Genomic DNA, 18,493 nt, shown 5'->3' on the forward strand with positions numbered 1-18,493 from the left:
GAACTTGAATGGTGATTTTCTTCAACCCGTCTCATCAGCAGACGCTCCTTTTTAGGCAGTAACTTCAGTGGTCAGCCTGGGCATCTCTGTAAGATGGATGTAGTTCCATATTTGTTACATTTTTGGATCATTTCTGCTACAGTTTTCTGACTGATAAGTAAAGGTTTGCTGATCGTCTTGTTGCCTTCAACTTTCTTGTGTAAAGAAATTATTTTCTTTCTTAGGTCTTATGACATTTCTCTTCCACGTGGTGCCATTGCTAACAACATGAACTGGGAAGAGGATTTGTTTGTTAAATAATGCCATTTTATAGTCAACTGTCTGCTGGGCACCTGTTTAATGAATAATTAGTCTATGGTTGAATTTTTTTAATTAGCATTTTGTATTGTAAACTTTACTTTTATCGGGGTGTACTCATTTCTGCAAAATGGTCTTGAATGAGTTTGTTGGGAAAATTACTTTCTTGGCTGTGAAAAATCGCAAATCTGTTTGCAATCAATGGCACGCATTTGTACGAATATTTTGTAGTATGGCATCCCATAGAAAATACTGATTCTGAAAATAGACTAAAGGTTTTCTGACAAATTGGCAGGTATGTACGCATTAATCCTGAGTACTGTACGTAGCATTAATTGGATGGTTTTAATATTATGGCGATTGTATTTATGCTGTGTATATTGTGTGTAAATAGTCTCTCTATATACAGTGGGGAAAAAAAGTATTTAGTCAGTCAGCAATAGTGCAAGTTCCACCACTTAAAAAGATGAGAGGCGTCTGTAATTTACTTCATAGGTAGACCTCAACTATGGGAGACAAACTGAGAAAAAAAAATCCAGAAAATCACATTGTCTGTTTTTTTAACAATTTATTTGCATATTATGGTGGAAAATAAGTATTTGGTCAGAAACAAACAATCAAGATTTCTGGCTCTCACAGACCTGTAACTTCTTCTTTAAGAGTCTCCTCTTTCCTCCACTCATTACCTGTAGTAATGGCACCTGTTTAAACTTGTTATCAGTATAAAAAGACACCTGTGCACACCCTCAAACAGTCTGACTCCAAACTCCACTATGGTGAAGACCAAAGAGCTGTCAAAGGACACCAGAAACAAAATTGTAGCCCTGCACCAGGCTGGGAAGACTGAATCTGCAATAGCCAACCAGCTTGGAGTGAAGAAATCAACAGTGGGAGCAATAATTAGAAAATGGAAGACATACAAGACCACTGATAATCTCCCTCGATCTGGGGCTCCACGCAAAATCCCACCCCGTGGGGTCAGAATGATCACAAGAACGGTGAGCAAAAATCACAGAACCACGCGGGGGGACCTAGTGAATGAACTGCAGAGAGCTGGGACCAATGTAACAAGGCCTACCATAAGTAACACACTACGCCACCATGGACTCAGATCCTGCAGTGCCAGACGTGTCCCACTGCTTAAGCAAGTACATGTCCGGGCCCGTCTGAAGTTTGCTAGAGAGCATTTGGATGATCCAGAGGAGTTTTGGGAGAATGTCCTATGGTCTGATGAAACCAAACTGGAACTGTTTGGTAGAAACACAACTTGTCGTGTTTGGAGGAAAAAGAATACTGAGTTGCATCCATCAAACACCATACCTACTGTAAAGCATGGTGGTGGAAACATCATGCTTTGGGGCTGTTTCTCTGCAAAGGGGCCAGGACGACTGATCCGGGTACATGAAAGAATGAATGGGGCCATGTATCGTGAGATTTTGACTGCAAACCTCCTTCCATCAGCAAGGGCATTGAAGATGAAACGTGGCTGGGTCTTTCAACATGACAATGATCCAAAGCACACCGCCAGGGCAACGAAGGAGTGGCTTCGTAAGACGCATTTCAAGGTCCTGGAGTGGCCTAGCCAGTCTCCAGATCTCAGCCCTATAGAAAACCTTTGGAGGGAGTTGAAAGTCCGTGTTGCCAAGCGAAAAGCCAAAAATATCACTGCTCTAGAGGAGATCTGCATAGAGAAATGGGCCAACATACCAACAACAGTGTGTGGCAACCTTGTGAAGACTTACAGAAAACGTTTGACCTCTGTCATTGCCAACAAAGGATATATTACAAAGTATTGAGATGAAATTTTGTTTCTGACCAAATACTTATTTTCCACCATAATATGCAAATAAATTGTTAAAAAAACAGACAATGTGATTTTCTGGATTTTTTTTTCTCAGTTTGTCTCCCATAGTTGAGGTCTACCTATGATGTAAATTACAGACGCCTCTCATCTTTTTAAGCGGTGGAACTTGCACTATTGCTGACTGACTAAATACTTTTTTGCCCCACTGTATGTGCATTGTCCAATACCTTTATATGTTGTGAATATATTTTTTGTTTATATAATAGTTTGTTTTCCATGGAAAATACCTGTACATACTTTCCTTTACTATTGGTATCAATGAAACATGGAGACGGTGTGTTGCCCATTTATGCCAGCTTGAACATGCCAGCCACACTCTTTGTTACAGTCTAGTCTGCAGTTGTTTGTAAATCATGAAACTAGGTAACCAAATTCTGTATAATTATTATGAGGTGGAAGTTAGCAGTCATCAGCTTTTTCAGTGTTCTGTAACCTGTGCCATAGCTTTTCTTATCCATCAGAGACACGTTAAGACAAGATGCGACACCATTTCCTGCTTGATTTGTTTTTCCCATTTTATCCAAATATAAAAACTGTGTATATAAATGAGGAAATTGACCATTAATTTTCCAAAGTTATGTACTTAAAAATGTTCTCTGCATATTCTTTTTTTGTAATATACTATTATGATTGTCAATAAATGGGCAATTAGGCGAAGTAACACAAAGCTTTGAACAATTGCTTTTCCATTGGGTTTGCCAAAAACTGTCAATAAATATTGTATGCAAAAGTGCTCTACGCTGTAACATTTTCCACCACCTAGCACCATCTGCCCACATGCCTCATATAAAAAAATGTAGCTGTCTTCTGGCAAAATAATAAGTATTTAAGGCTTCTAACAATAGTAAAAATGAAAAATGTTCTGTATTAAATGCAGACCACGCAAGGGTGTTTGTGTTAGAAAACTATTTTTATGAGAACACTTATTAACTTACAAATCCTATTTTAGTTATACGAGACAGTTTGTTTTCAGATTGCTAACTATGCTATAGATGTGCAAAGCAAACTATTCACTGCTTTTCAGGACAAACTATCACACTTCTTCCCCCTACTGACTTATTTTTCAATCGTCAAAAATTCCATTTTAATGTATCCATTAATAAAGGCCTGTTCCATATTCCATAACAAGCTGGCTCTTCAACTTATCTCACAGCATCTCTGTACACAGTCGTGGTACAATCGTTGGCTTTTTTCATTAGACAAAAGGGCGGATTGCCCGTATGAGTCAGTGAGCTCCAAACATATCACATATGGCATGGAAACAGTATTACACCCAGGTAACATATGGTGATAAATATATTTTTCTATCTTGGCAATCTATCCTGTACAGTTCTCTTCCTGCTAACAAAAACTTGGGAACCATCACATACATACACTCAATAACTGACTTCAAACATTGTTTTTATAGTTGTATGAAAAAAAATGGGGTGAGTGTATTTATACCAGGAAATGTCACTTTAGTATTTTATCAAGCAAAGAATACTATACTTTGTAAAAGCTCCAACAAAATTATGTTCCATTATAAAATATTTGAAGAGAATCTATTATCATGAAAACAAGCCTTGACTTATAATAATGCGTGGACAGAAAAATTCCAACTCCGTAATTATCTCTGAACTTACTTTAACTCTGTAAGCCCACATCAAATTTGTGCTTTTCATTTAAATGCATCCCCCGGACTCCTGTCTTTAAAAATCAATATAACAGGACTTCTATATGTCTATGTCATGCATCTGAGTATGAACCCTTGAGCCTGTGCTTTGTGGTTGGCTTCTCTGTCATCCGAGCCATAGGAGAAACACATTTTTCTCTAGGTGTTTACCGTATTTTTCAGACTATAAGACACACCGGACCATAAGATGCACCCCAAATTTTCAAAAGGAAAATAGGTAAATAAAGCGTCAAATGGGGGTCCATCTTGCAGTCTGAATTCAGCTTACCGGGGAAGTGGGAAAGGCACCGCTGCAGGAGTGGTCACAGGGGTTGTTCGATGGTCCAGGCTGGTGCGGTGGCCCCCGGAAAATCCCATCCCAGGCTGGGGCTGCATCGGTGCTCTGTGCCGGGGTGGCAGTGCTCTGTGCTGTAGTGGCGGCGCTCTGTGCTGCTGCAGCGGTGCTCCGCCGGCATTTTGTCTAAGCCCAGAGGCCACTGCAGCTCCATTGCTGTGATGCGGTGGCCTCTGGGAAAATGGCCGCTGGAGGAGGTGCATGCTCAAATTCAGATCTCTGCGCCAAGGTCTCGTTGCCAAGATCTGAATCTGAGCATGCGCCGCCCCCAGCGGCCATTTTCCCAGATGCCACCGCATTGCAGCAATGGAGCTGTGGGGACCTCCGGGCTTTGAAAAAATGCTCGTGGAGCCACCCTGCAGCACAGAGTGCTGCCCCAGCACAGAGCACCACCACCCCCCCAGCATAGAGCGCCACTGCCGCACAGAGCAATGCTGCTGCAACATTTGTAAGTGTATTCCGACTGTAAGACGCACCCCCATTTTCCCCAAAAAAATTTTGGAAAAAAGTGCATCTTCTATTCTGAAAAATACAGTAGTTTCTGTTATCCTCGCATCAGTCTTTTTAGGTAACATGTTTTCATTTACTCACTTATCTGTCCTATTACATTTCGGGTGCGGCTTTACATACTTTTCCGCTGCTGGTATTTCCTGTTGGCGATAGTCTCATTTGGATGTCCAGCCATACTGCTGTAGTTTAAGCCAGGCAGTAAAAGACCAGGTAGAGTTTCTCTCTTCTGTTTATGTTCTTTACCCTGCACCTTCTGTTTCTTTTTAGGAAGTAGGTGGCATATTCTCTAACCATACGTACTTAATCCAATTATTTTGTATTTTGTGGTTTGTTTTTCTCACTCTAGGATCTTTCTTTATTAGCACGCTTTGCCTTCTGTAGGTAATTTGCACTCTGCTCTGCCCTCTGGTTCTTTAGGAGGAATGTGAAGCACTCAACAGCCTTTCAGACAGAATAGGTCCCAGTTGCCATAGTTTAATCTGTTGTTATGGCTCTGTCAGCTCACGTAGGAACCACTAGGAACTCCGGGTTCAGGGTTTCAAGTTGCAACAGGCTGGGCCAGTTGCCTTTTTTAGTATGTTACCTATTTTTCTGATTGATTTGCTACACTATCCTAACAGCCTCATTAGTATTTAGGGGTGGGCTTTTCTGATTTATGGTGGTGGGTGAAAGTGAGTTAAGGGATAACGAGTGCAAGCTTTTCTTTCTTTTTACTGAAGTGAGCACAGAATCTACGGAGATTATTTTCTTATGGAGGGTAAATTCTATACAGAATTTGAATAATTTTTGTCCTCAGATCTCTCACATTTATGGTGGATTTATCAATTTACCTGTTTCACTGTTCTATATAGTTAATAGACTGGAGCAAGTTCAGAGAAGAGCTACCAGGACGGTGAGCAGATTGCAAACTATGTCCTGCAAGGAAAGTTTAAAGGATCTCGGAATATTTAGCTTGCAAAAAAGAAGGCTAATACGATACTTATAGCGGTCTTTAAATATCTGACAAAATACCACAGCATAGAGGGATCATCCTTACTCTCATTTGTTCATGGAAACACAAGAAGTAATGGAGTGAAATTGAAAGGGAGAAGATACAGATTAGATATAAGAAAAAACTTTTAGATAGTGAAGGTGATCAATGAGTGGAACAAGTTGCCACAAGAGGTTCTGAGTTCTCCTTCATTGGAAGCCTTCAAATAGAGGCTGGACAGACATCTGTCTGAGATTTAGTGAATTCTGCATTGAGCAGGGGGTTGGACATGATGACCCTGCAGGTCACTTCCAACTCTAACATTCAATGATTCTAGTTCATACAATATAGTGATATTACCTCATTTGTTTTTTTTTTCTCAAAAAAATACAACTTAATATTTTCCAATAAACGGTGAATCAACTAAATGCAAATTAGAAACATATTTTTCTCTCCTCTCGACAAGGAGCTTTGACTTTAGTAAATACTGAATGTTATAGCCATGTAATAGAATGTTCCTGTATATTGTATGGTTCCAATAAAGAGGGAGGAGAGAGCTTCTTCAAATATATGTCTACTACAGGAGGACAATGCTGCTTCTAAAGAGGTAATCTATTAGAGCAGGACATTGCGGTTTCAAAAGGTTTAATGAGCCTCTCACTACATACAGGTGCTCCTCACAAAACTAGAATATCATCAAAAAGTTAATTTATTTCAGTTTCTCAATACAAAAAGTGAAACCCCTATTATATAAAGTCATTACAAACAGAGTGACCTATCGACAACGCCAGAAGCATCTTACCTGGGCCAAGCAGAAAAGAACTGGACTGTTGATCAGTGGTCCAAGGTGATGTTTTCAGATGAAAGTAAATTTTGCATTTCATTTTGGAAACAAGGTCCCAGTTTCTGGAGGAAGAGTGGAGAGGCTTACAATCCAAGCTGCTTCAGGTCTAGTGTGAAGTTTCCACAATCAGTGATGGTTTGGGGAGCCATGTCATCTGCTGATGTAGGTCCACTGTGTTTTATCAAGACCAAAGTCAGCGCAGCAGTTTACCAGGAAATTTTAGAGCACTTCATGCTTCCCTCTGCCGACAAGCTTTTTGGGGATCGATATGTAATTCTCCAGCAGGACTTGGCACCTGTCCACACTGCCAAAGTACCAATACCTAGTTTTAAAAAACCCAGTATCATTGTGCTTGATTGGTGAGCAAACTCGCCTGACCTTTTATCCTTTTACAAAACAAAATGTTATGCTTCCTTGGATGCCTTAATTATAGGGGTATTCTATTCTATTCTTCCATAAAAGCATTGAAACCTCTATAGCACGTGATGGAGTACAGTTCCTAACTGGTAAGTAAGTAGTTTGCCTTTCCTGCGTGGCCTTAAAGGCACCATGCAAAAGCATGAGGTCTTATCCATAGAGCAATAAGTTATTTTAAATCTGATCAGCCAATGTAATAGTATAGCATTGTAAGATGAACATAATTAGTCACTTTCTGGTTATATTGCGATATTTCTATCTACAATGTAATCTTTTTAAGGATTTTCTTATTATGTTAACAACTCTTGGCTGCTACCCTCAGAAACAAAATATGTGTTGTGGTAACTGTTATATTTGGCTCTTTAGCAATAAGAAATGCTAGAATAGCAAAGATCTGTACATTACTTGTGGTTACACTGTGTAAATTGAATTTGTCATGTAAGCAATGAATTGCGTATTTTGCAAAAAATGAATGAATGGAAAATGAAGTAATTTATAATTGTTTTAAACTAGATTGCAGCAGATATTCATCCAATTCCGTACAATTGTCAGATTTATATTTAAGTCCTAGCAATGTATTTTTGTGACTTTGATCAGAAAATGAACCATGTGAAAAAAAAAAAGATCATGTGTTAATTAAAACTAACCTTTATACGCTTTTCAGGGTTGGCCAATCTCCATCATTGAAATCAACGGCCATCTGCTGATTCCAGTAGCAACTGTATGATTTAGCATGTTGAGCCAATGCAAACAGGCTTCTAAAGTGGAATAAGTGCTGATGGTCCAGAACAGCATGAGTGAGGTTCCTGTCACATTGCGTTGTTGCCCACTTTCAGTGGTCTCGTCGGGGATTGTGTCCCAACCCCACGGAAAATGGGATTCGGGCGTCTGTCCCAATGGGGCCATAGTCTATAAAGCTACCGACATTGTCAATGTGTGCTATGACATACATTCTATTCGGACGTATACGCCTACTTGAGGCGGTCACTCAGAGACACATGTTCCACGTCTTCGCATACTTTGACTCTGTCAGTAGCATTCTAGTCTATGGCTTAGTTGGTGCATATGCCTGAATTCCTTTTGGTTGGGCAAGATCACTATGAGAAAGGAGACTTAGGCTAGGGTCACATTGCGTTAGTGCAATCCGTTCAGCGCTAGCGCTAGTGGATTGCGCTAACGCAATGTTTTTAACGGGGCCGCGTCCCGGGGTCGTGGTAACGTCCCCGCTCTCGCAGATCCCTGATCTGCGAGAGCGGGGAACGGACCACGGGCGCGCCTCGGATGGTGCAAGCAAACACTGGCGCGTCGCTAGCGCGTGCCGAACATGGCACGCGCTAGTGCTGCGCGTTCCCATTGCCGTGAATGGGCGCGCTAACGGACACGTTGCACGGCGTTAATTTCGCCGTGCAACGCTGTCCGTTAGCGCGTTCCCATTAACGCAATGGGAACCTAGCCTTATTCACGAAGCCAGCTGCTCTTGAAAAATGGAAAGGTTGTACTATGAAAAATGCTTTTTTAAATGTAAATTTACTCCGATATCAAGAAGTATCGGTATCGGATTGGATCGGCCGATATCCAAAAAATATTGGATATCACCGATACCAATACCCTATACCATTGCAAGTCAATGGGACACAAATATCAGAATGTAAATAAGCCCTTTCTGTCCTTCTACATCCTTTTCCGGAGGGGGGAGAGTGTGGGCGGTGCGTGGGTGGACACTGTGCATGTCTGTGTGTGCGGGTGGGGTCTGTGTGGGCCTGCCGGGGATCTGTATGGGCATCTCGGGGCTCTGTGCGGCCTGCCTGGGCTCTGTACGGGCATGCCGGGGCTCTGTGCGGCTTGCCAGGGCTCTGTGCGGGCTTGCCAGGGCTCTGTGCGGCTTGCCAGGGCTCTGTGTGGGCTTGTCAGGGCTCTGTGCGGCTTGCAGGGGGCTCTGTGTGGGCTTGCCGGGGCTCTGTGCGGGCTTGCTGGGGCTCTGTGTGGGCTTGCCGGGGCTCTGTACGGGCTTGACAGGGCTCTGTGTGGGCTTGCCGGGGCTCTGTGCGGGCTTGCTGGGGCTCTATGCGGCTTCCAGGGGCTCTGTGCGGGCTTGCCGGGGCTCTGTGCGGCGTGCGCTCTCTGCGGGCTGCCGGGGGTCTGTGCAGGCATCGTCCGATGGGACTAGGGACTATTTATTTTACAGCGGCGGAGGAATACAGTGCCGAAGGATACCTTCCTCCCGTCATTGTGTTCCTGGAGCCCATAGAGAGCGGTCGCAACAGCTGATGCTGCCGTTCTCCATGGGAGATCGTCGTGGGACACTCGTGGATTTCTGCGGACAGCGAGTATATTGGTTGTTTGTTATTTTAATCTTTTTTACAGATGACACTGGCTTCGGGGATCAAAGTGACAAGTATTGGTGAGTATGAACTCTGTTTAATGTACTGTATGTCTGTATGTATATATTGTATGTAATGTATGAATGTATTGTATGTAGTATGTATGTAGTATGCATGTAGTATGCATGTAGTATTTTTTTTTTACATTCAACACATTAGCCGGATGATGGAACTACTACTGTCGCATCATTGGCTAATCTGTCAATCACTGTCACTGTTGCAGGCATCGTCCGATGGGACTTGTAGTCCCATCGGACGATGCCTGCACAGAGCCCCGGCAAGCCCGCACAGAGCCCCGGCAAGCCACACAGAGCCCCGGCAAGCCCGGACAAAGCCCCCGCAAGCCCGCACAGAACCCCGGCAAGCCCGCACAGAGCCCTCGCAAGCCGCACAGAGCCCCAGCAAGCCACACAGAGCCCCCGCAAGCCCACAGAGAGCCCCCGCAAGCTGCACAGAGCCCCGGCAAGCACGCACAGAGCTCCCTCAAGCCACACAGAGCCCCGGCAAGCCCACACAGTGCCCCGGCAAGCCTGCACAGAGCCCCGGCAAGCCCACACAGAACACCCCGGCAAGCCCGCACAGAGCCCCCGCTAGCCGCGCAGAGCCCCCACGGTCACGTACAGACCCCGCCCGCACACACACACACACACACACGCAGTCTCCGCCCATGCACCGGCCACACTCCATTATAGTGCATCATTGCACTATGGGAAATTCCGGTATCCGATATCGCAAAAATATCGGAATTCCGATACAGCGAATATTGGCTGATACCTGATCGGAATGCTCAACACTAATTATGATATATAATTATGCATTCGACATGTTCAGATGTTTACCTTTTAAAATCAAGCTTTTTTTAATTATCTATCTTTTTATAGGAGCAGTGCCACACTTATAGATGGGCCTTTCATGGTAATGCACTAAAGCCCTATTGAGCTGAATGGTGGTGATAATCCAATATTATCATGATCAAGGGTAGCTTGGAAAAGGGAATACTTTTTTTTGCCAATCCTGAACTCCCACTTTAATTCATTAGCTCGGTGATGAACAGGAGGCATGGTGCTGTTGATCAGACAGTTAAGTACACACACGCTACAAATATCTTCATTGCAGACATCCTATACTCATGTGCTATATTTCCAGATGTTACAAGTATGCAGCATTCTCTGTACTGTAGACAGGTGTTTACAAGTGGGAATATTTGATTATTTATCCAGATGGGTGTGCGGAGCTGGAGGGAACATTTAGGTGAAACTGAAGATCTCTTATGCCAGGGACAGATTTCTTTTTCAACTTTCCTGTGTGATAGCAATAACTTTGGCATTGGTTATCTCCAACTATTTTTATTGCATAGTAATGTAAAGAGCCTTCTAGAATCCATCATTTCCTTCCAGATGTGTGGGAAGGTATCTTACCTACTGTTAACCCCTTAGCTAGACATCTATCTTATGAGTAGCGCACTGCTGCCCTCTTCAGCATGATATGTGATAGGCAAAAATACTCTCTGTCAGTTATAGTATATTTACCCTTCTGTGATATTTTTATATTTTATTGTGCATAAACATTAAGTCGGGGGGGGGGGGGGGGGGGGCTTGGAATAATAAACACTATATAAAATCAATATAAAAATACATTTCTACAACAACCTCTTTGACTCCCCAATTAGAAAATGCAAAAGACTGTACAGTGGATACGGAAAGTATTCAGACCCCTTTACATTTTTCACTGTGTCATTGCAGCCATTCGGTAAATTCAAAAACCTTCATTTTTTCACATTAATGTACACTCTGCACCCCATCTTGACTGAAAAAAACATAAATGTAGAAATTTTTGCAAATTTATTAAAAAAGAAAATCTAAAATATCACATGGTCATAAGTATTCAGTCCCTTTGCTTAGTATTGAGTAGCAGCACCCTTTTGAGCTGGTACAGCCATGAGTCTTCTTGGGAATGATGCAAAAAGTTTTTCACACCTGGATTTGGGGATCCTCTGCCATTCTTCCTTGCAGATCCGGTCTAGTTTCCGTGAGGTTGGATGGTGAATGTTGGTGGACAGCCATTTTCAGATGTCTCCAGAGATGCTCTGTTGGGTTTAGGACAGGGCTCTGGCTGGGCCAATCAAGAATGGTCAAAGAGTTGTTCTGAAGCCACTCCTTTGTTATTTTAGCTGTGTGCTTAGGGTCATTGTCTTGTTGGAAGGTGAACCTTTGGCCAAGTCTGAGGTCCAGAGCACTCTGGAAGAGGTTTTCATTCAGGATATCGCTGTATTTGGCCGCATTCAAGTTTCCTCCAGTGACGACCAGTCGTCCTGTCCCTGCAGCTAAAAAACACCCCCCTTAGCATGATGCTGCAACCACTACCATATTTCACTGTTGGGATTTTATTGGGCAGGTGATAAACAGTGCCTGGTTTTCTCCACACATACCCCTTAGAATTATCACCAAAAAGGTCTTTCTTCGTCTCATCAGACCAAAGAATCTTATTTCTCTAAGGCTGGGAGTACTACATGTGTTTTTTTAACAAACTGTATGCGGACTTTCATATGTCTTGCACTAAGGAGAGGCTTCTGTCGGGCCATTCTGCCATAAAGGTCCGACTGGTGGAGGGCTGCAGTGATAGTTGACTTTGTGGAACTTTCTCCTGTTTCCCTACTGCATCTCTGGAGCTCAGCCACAGTGATCTTGGGGTTCTTCTTTACCTCTCTCACCAAGGCACTTCTGATTGCTCAGTTTGGCTGGACGGCCAGGTCTAGGAAGACTTCTGGTGGTCCCAAACTTCTTCCATTTAAGGATTATAGAGGCCACTGTGCTCTTAGGATCCTTGAGTACTGCAGAAATTATGTTGTAACCTTGGCCAGATCTGTGCCTTGCTACAATTCTGTCTCTGAGCTCCTTGGCCAGTTCCTTTGACCTCATGATTCTCATTTGGTCTGACATGCACTGTGAGCTGTGAGGTCTTATAAAGACACGTGTGCCTTTCCAAATCAAGTCTTATCAGTTTAATTAAACACAGAACCATCTCAAGGAGGATCACAAGGAAATGGACAGCATGTGACTTAAATCTGAGTGTCTGTGCAAAAGGTCTGAATACTTATGACCATGTGATATTTCAGTTTTCCTTTTTTATTAAATTAAACATTTCTACATTTATGTTTTTTTCAGTCAAGGTGGGGGCAGAGTGTACATTAATGTGAAAAAAAAATTGAAATTGTTTGAATTTACCAAATGGCAGCAATGAAACAGAGTGAAAAATTTAAAGGGGTCCAAATACTTTTCGTACAAACTGTAAATATGTTGTTGTTTATTGGATAATATACACCAAAAACTCACTTTTACCTTTGCATAGAATGTCCTACTGTGCAGGACAACATTGAAGCTTTGTAGAAAGAAAAGGCTACAATATATACAGTATAAAAGGAAAACTTTCTGCAGCCTGCAAGATAACTACCAAACGTTATATGGAAGCTGTGTATAAGTGGTTTAAAACACCTGTACAAATGGTCCACAAAGGAGAATAAGAAAAATTGCACTGTCTGCATGAGCTACCTTAATGCAATGGCATTGTGCTGCATTTCTCTGTGAAGAGGTTGTCCAGAAGCAGCACCGTGCAGTGGCCAAAACACCAAAGAAGCATTAACCCCTTCACCCCGAAGCCGGTTTTCACCTTCCTGACCAGGCCAGTTTTTAAAATCAATTTGAGGTCATAACTCTGGAACACTTCAACGCTTCATCCCACTGATTCTGTACTTCATGATACTTGTAAAATTTCTTTGATATGACTTGCGTTTATTTGTGAAAAAAATCGAATATTTTGAAAATTTTGCAATTTTACATTCTTATGTCCTTAAATCAGAGTCATGTCACACAAAATAGTTAATACAGAACATTTCCCACATGTCTACTTTACATCAGTACAATTTTTGAGAAATTATTATTTTTTGTTAGGAAGTTATAAGGGTTAAAATTTGACCAGCAATTTCTCATTTTTACAACAAAATTTGCAAAACCATTTTTTTAGGGACCACCTCCCATTTGACGTTGATGGGCCTATATAGCAGCAAATGCCCAAAAGTGACACCATTCTAAAAATTTCACCTCTCAAGGTACTCAAAACCACACTCAAGAACTTAACCCCTTCATGACCCAGCCTATTTTGACCTTAAAGACCTTGCCGTTTTTTGCAATTCTGACCAGTGTCCCTTTATGAGGTAATAACTCAGGAACGCTTCAACGGATCCTAGCGGTTCTGAGATTGTTTTTTCGTGACATATTGGGCTTCATGTTAGTAATAAATTTAGGTCAATAAATTCTGCGTTTATTTGTGATGAAAACGGAAATTTGGCGAAAATTTTGAAAATTTCGCAATTTTCACATTTTGAATTTTTATTCTGTTAAACCAGAGAGATATGTGACACAAAATAGTTAATAAATAACATTTCTCACATGTTTACTTTACATCAGCACAATTTTGGAAACAATATTTTTTTTTGTTAGGAAGTTATAAGGGTTAAAATTTGACCAGCGATTTGTCATTTTTACAACGAAATTTACAAAACCATTTTTTTTTAGGGACCACCTCACATTTGAAGTCAGTTTGAGGGGTCTATATGGCTGAAAATACCCAAAAGTGACACCATTCTAAAAACTGCACCCCTCAAGGTACTCAAAACCACATTCAAGAAGTTTATTAACCCTTCAGGTGCTTCACAGCAGCAGAAGCAACATGGAAGGAAAAAATGAACATTTAACTTTTTAGTCACAAAAATTATCTTTTAGGAACAATTTTTTTATTTTCCCAATGGTAAAAGGAGAAACTGAACCATGAAAGTTGTTGACCAATTTGTCCTGAGTACGCTGATACCTCATATGTGGGGGTAAACCACTGTTTGGGCGCACGGCAGGGCTTGGAAGGGAAGGAGCGCCATTTGACTTTTTGAATCAAAAATTGGCTCCACTCTTTAGCGGACACCATGTCACGTTTAGAGAGCCCCCGTGTGCCTAAAAATTGGAGCTCCCCCACAAGTGACCCCATTTTGGAAACAAGACGCCCCAAGGAACTTATCTAGATGCATAGTGAGCACTTTGAACCCCCAGGTGCTTCACAAATTGATCTGTAAAAATGAAAAAGTACTTTTTTTCTGAAAAAAATTCTTTTAGCCTCAATTTTTTCATTTTCACATGGGCAACATGATAAAATGGATCCTAAAATGTGTTGGGCAATTTCTCCTGAGTACACCAATACCTCACATGTGGGGGTAAACCACTGTTTGGGCACATGGTAAGGCTCGGAAGGGAAGGAGCGCCATTTGACTTTTTGAATGAAAAATTATTTCCATCGTTAGCGGACACCATGTCGCGTTTGGATAGCTCCTGTGTGCCTAAACATTGGCGCTCCCCCACAAGTGACCCCATTTTGGAAACTAGACCCCCCATGGAACTTATTTAGATGCCTAGTGAGCACTTTAAACCCTCAGGTGCTTCACAAATTGATCTGTAAAAATGAAAAAGTACTTTTTTTTTCACAAAATTCTTTTCGCCTCAATTTTTTCATTTTCACATGGGCAGTAGGATAAAATGGATCATAAAATTTGTTGGGCAATTTCTCCCGAGTACGCTGATACCTCATATGTGGGGGTAAACCACTGTTTGGGCACTCGGCAGGGCTCGGAAGGGAAGGCGCGCCATTTGACTTTTTGAATGGAAAATTAGCTCCAATTGTTAGCGGACACCATGTCGCGTTTGGAGAGCCCCTGTGTGCCTAAACATTGGAGCTCCCCCACAAGTGACCCCATTTTGGAAACTAGACCCCCCAAGGAACTTATCTAAATGCATATTGAGCACTTTAAACCCCCAGGTGCTTCACAGAAGTTTATAACGCAGAGCCATGAAAATAAAAAATAATTTTTCTTTCCTCAAAAATGATTTTTTAGCCTGGAATTTCCTATTTTGCCAAGGATAATAGGAGAAATTGGACCCCAAATATTGTTGTCCAGTTTGTCCTGAGTAGGCTGATACCCCATATGTGGGGGTAAACCACTGTTTGGGCGCACGGCAGGGCTCGGAAGGGATGGCACGCCATTTGGCTTTTTAAATAGAAAATTAGCTCCAATCATTAGCGGACACCATGTCACGTTTGGAGAGCCCCTGTGTGCCTAAACATTGGAGATCCCCCAGAAATGACCCCATTTTGGAAACTAGACCCCCAAAGGAACTAATCTAGATGTGTGGTGAGGACTTTGAACCCCCAAGTGCTTCACAGAAGTTTATAACGCAGAGCCATGAAAATAAAAAAAAAAAATATTTTCTCAAAAATGATCTTTTAGCCTGCAATTTTTTATTTTTAAGGGTAACAGGAGAAATTTGACCCCAAAAGTTGTTGTCCAGTTTCTCCTGAGTACGCTGATACCCCATATGTGGGGGTAAATCACTGTTTGGGCACATGCCAGGGCTCGGAAGTGAAGTAGTGACGTTTTGAAATGCAGACTTTGATGGAATGCTCTGTGGGCGTCACGTTGCGTTTGCAGAGCCCCTGATGTGGCTTAACAGTAGAAACCCCCCACAAGTGACCCCATTTTGGAAACTAGACCCCCAAAGGAACTTATCTAGATGTGTGGTGAGCACTTTGAACCCCCAAGTGCTTCATAGAAGTTTATAATGCAGAGCCGTGAAAATAATAAATACGTTTTCTTTCCTCAAAAATAATTATTTAGCCCAGAATTTTTTATTTTCCCAAGGGTTACAGGAGAAATTGGACCCCATAAGTTGTTGTCCAGTTTCTCCTGAGTACGCTGATAACCCGTGTGTGGGGGTAAACCACTGTTTGGGCACACGTCGGGGCTCAGAAGGGAAGTAGTGACTTTTGAAATGCAGACTTTGATGGAATGGTCTGCGGGCGTCACATTGCGTTTGCAGAGCCCCTGGTGTGCCTAAACAGTAGAAACCCCCCACAAGTGACCCCATTTTAGAAACTAGACCCCCCAAGGAACTTATCTAGATATGTGGTGAGCACTTTGAACCCCCAAGTGCTTCACAGACGTTTACAACGCAGAGCCGTGAAAATAAAAAATCATTTTTCTTTCCTCAAAAATTTTGTTTTAGCAAGCATTTTTTTAGATTCACAAGGGTAACAGGAGAAATTGGACCCCAGTAATTGTTGCGCAGTTTATCCTGAGTATGCTGGTACCCCATATGTGGGGGTAAACCACTGTTTGGGCACACGTTGGGGCTCGGAAGTGAGGGAGCACCATTTGACTTTTTGAATACGAGATTGGCTGGAATCAATGGTGGCGCCATGTTGCGTTTGGAGACCCCTGATGTGCCTAAACAGTGGTAACCCCTCAATTCTACCTCCAACACTAACCCCCCCACACCCCTAACCCTAATCCCAACTGTAGCCATAACCCTAATCACAACCCTAACCACAACCCTAATTCCAACCCTAACCCTAAGGCTATGTGCCCACGTTGCGGATTCGTGTGAGATATTTCCGCACCATTTTTGAAAAATCCGCGGGTAAAAGGCACTGCGTTTTACCTGCGGATTTTCCGCGGATTTCCAGTGTTTTTTGTGCGGATTTCACCTGCGGATTCCTATTGAGGAACAGGTGTAAAACGCTGCGGAATCCGCACAAAGAATTGACATGCTGCGGAAAATACAACGCAGCGTTTCTGCGCGGTATTTTCCGCACCATGGGCACAGCGGATTTGGTTTTTCATATGATTACATGGTACTGTACACCTGATGGATCACTGCTGCGAATCCGCAGCGGCCAATCCGCAGCCAAATCTGCACCGTGTGCACATGGCCTAATTCTAAAGGTATGTGCACATGCTGCGGAAAAGCAGCAGTTTCCCATGAGCTTACAGTTCAATGTAAACCTACGGGAAACAAAAATCGCTGCACACATGCTGCGGAAAAACTGCACGGAAACGCAGCGGTTTACATTCCGCAGCATGTCACTTCTTTGTGCGGATTCCGCAGCGGTTTTACAACTGCTCCAATAGAAAATCGCAATTGTAAAACCGCAGTGAAATGTGCAGAAAAAACGCGGTAAATCCGCCATAAATCCGCAGCGGTTTAGCACTGCGGATTTATCAAATCCGCAGCGGAAAAATCCGCAGAGGACCAGAATACGTGTGCACATACCGAAACCCTAACCCTACCCCTAACCCTACCCCTAACCCTAGCCCTACCCCTAACCCTACCCCTAACCCTACCCCTAACCCTAATCCTACCCCTAACCCTATTCTAACATTAGTGGAATAAAAAAATTTCTTTATTTTTTTTATTGTCCCTACCTATGGGGGTGACAAAGGGGGGGGGGGGTCATTTATTATTTTTTTTATTTTGATCACTGAGATAGATTATATCTCAGTGATCAAAATGCACTTGGGAACGAATCTGCCGGCCGGCAGATTCGGCGGGCGCACTGCGGATGCGCCCGCCATTTTGGAAGATGGCGGCGCCCAGGGAGAAGACTGACGGGACCCCGGCAGGATCGGTAAGTATGATGGGGTGGGGGGGACCACGGGGGGGATCGGAGCACGGGGGGGGGAATCGTAGCGCGGCAGGCGTGGAACGGAGCACGGGGGGGCTGGAACGGAGCACGGGGGGGCTGGAACGGAGCACGGGGGGTGGAACGGAGCATGGGGGGTGGATCGGAGTGCAGGGGGGGTGATTGGAGCACGGGGGAGCGGACAAGAGCACGGGGGGGAGCGGAGCACTGGACGGAGGGGAGTCGGAGCAGTGTACCGGCCAGATCGGGGGCTGGGGGGGCGATCGGTGGGGTGGGGTGGGGGCACACTAGTATTTCCAGCCATGGCCGATGATATTGCAGCATCGGCCATGGCTGGATTGTAATATTTCACCCGTTATAATGGGTGAAATATTACAAATCGCTCTGATTGGCAGTTTCACTTTCAACAGCCAATCAGAGCGATCGTAGCCACGAGGGGGTGAAGCCACCCCCCCTGGGCTAAACTACCACTCCCCCTGTCCCTGCAGATCGGGTGAAATGGGCCTGCAGGGACGCGATCTTTCCATGACGCCACATAGGCGTCATGGGTCGGATTGGCACCGACTTTCATGACGCCTACGTGGCGTCAAAGGTGGGGAAGGGGTTAATGAACCCTTCAGGTGCTTCACAGGAATTAATGGTATTGTGCAAGGAAAAAATAAACATTTAACATTCTTTCACAAAAAT

General features: G+C 43.3%; 1 protein-coding gene across 15 annotated transcripts in view; it reads left to right on the plus strand.

Annotated features, from left to right (window-relative positions):
- BMPR1B (bone morphogenetic protein receptor type 1B) overlaps positions 1-18,493 on the plus strand; it is an 899,743-nt gene that overhangs the window by 463,879 nt on the left and 417,371 nt on the right. The window lies entirely within an intron of this gene.

This window comes from Ranitomeya imitator, chromosome 1, assembly GCF_032444005.1.
Source record: "Ranitomeya imitator isolate aRanImi1 chromosome 1, aRanImi1.pri, whole genome shotgun sequence".
Taxonomy (NCBI): Eukaryota; Metazoa; Chordata; class Amphibia; order Anura; family Dendrobatidae; genus Ranitomeya; species Ranitomeya imitator.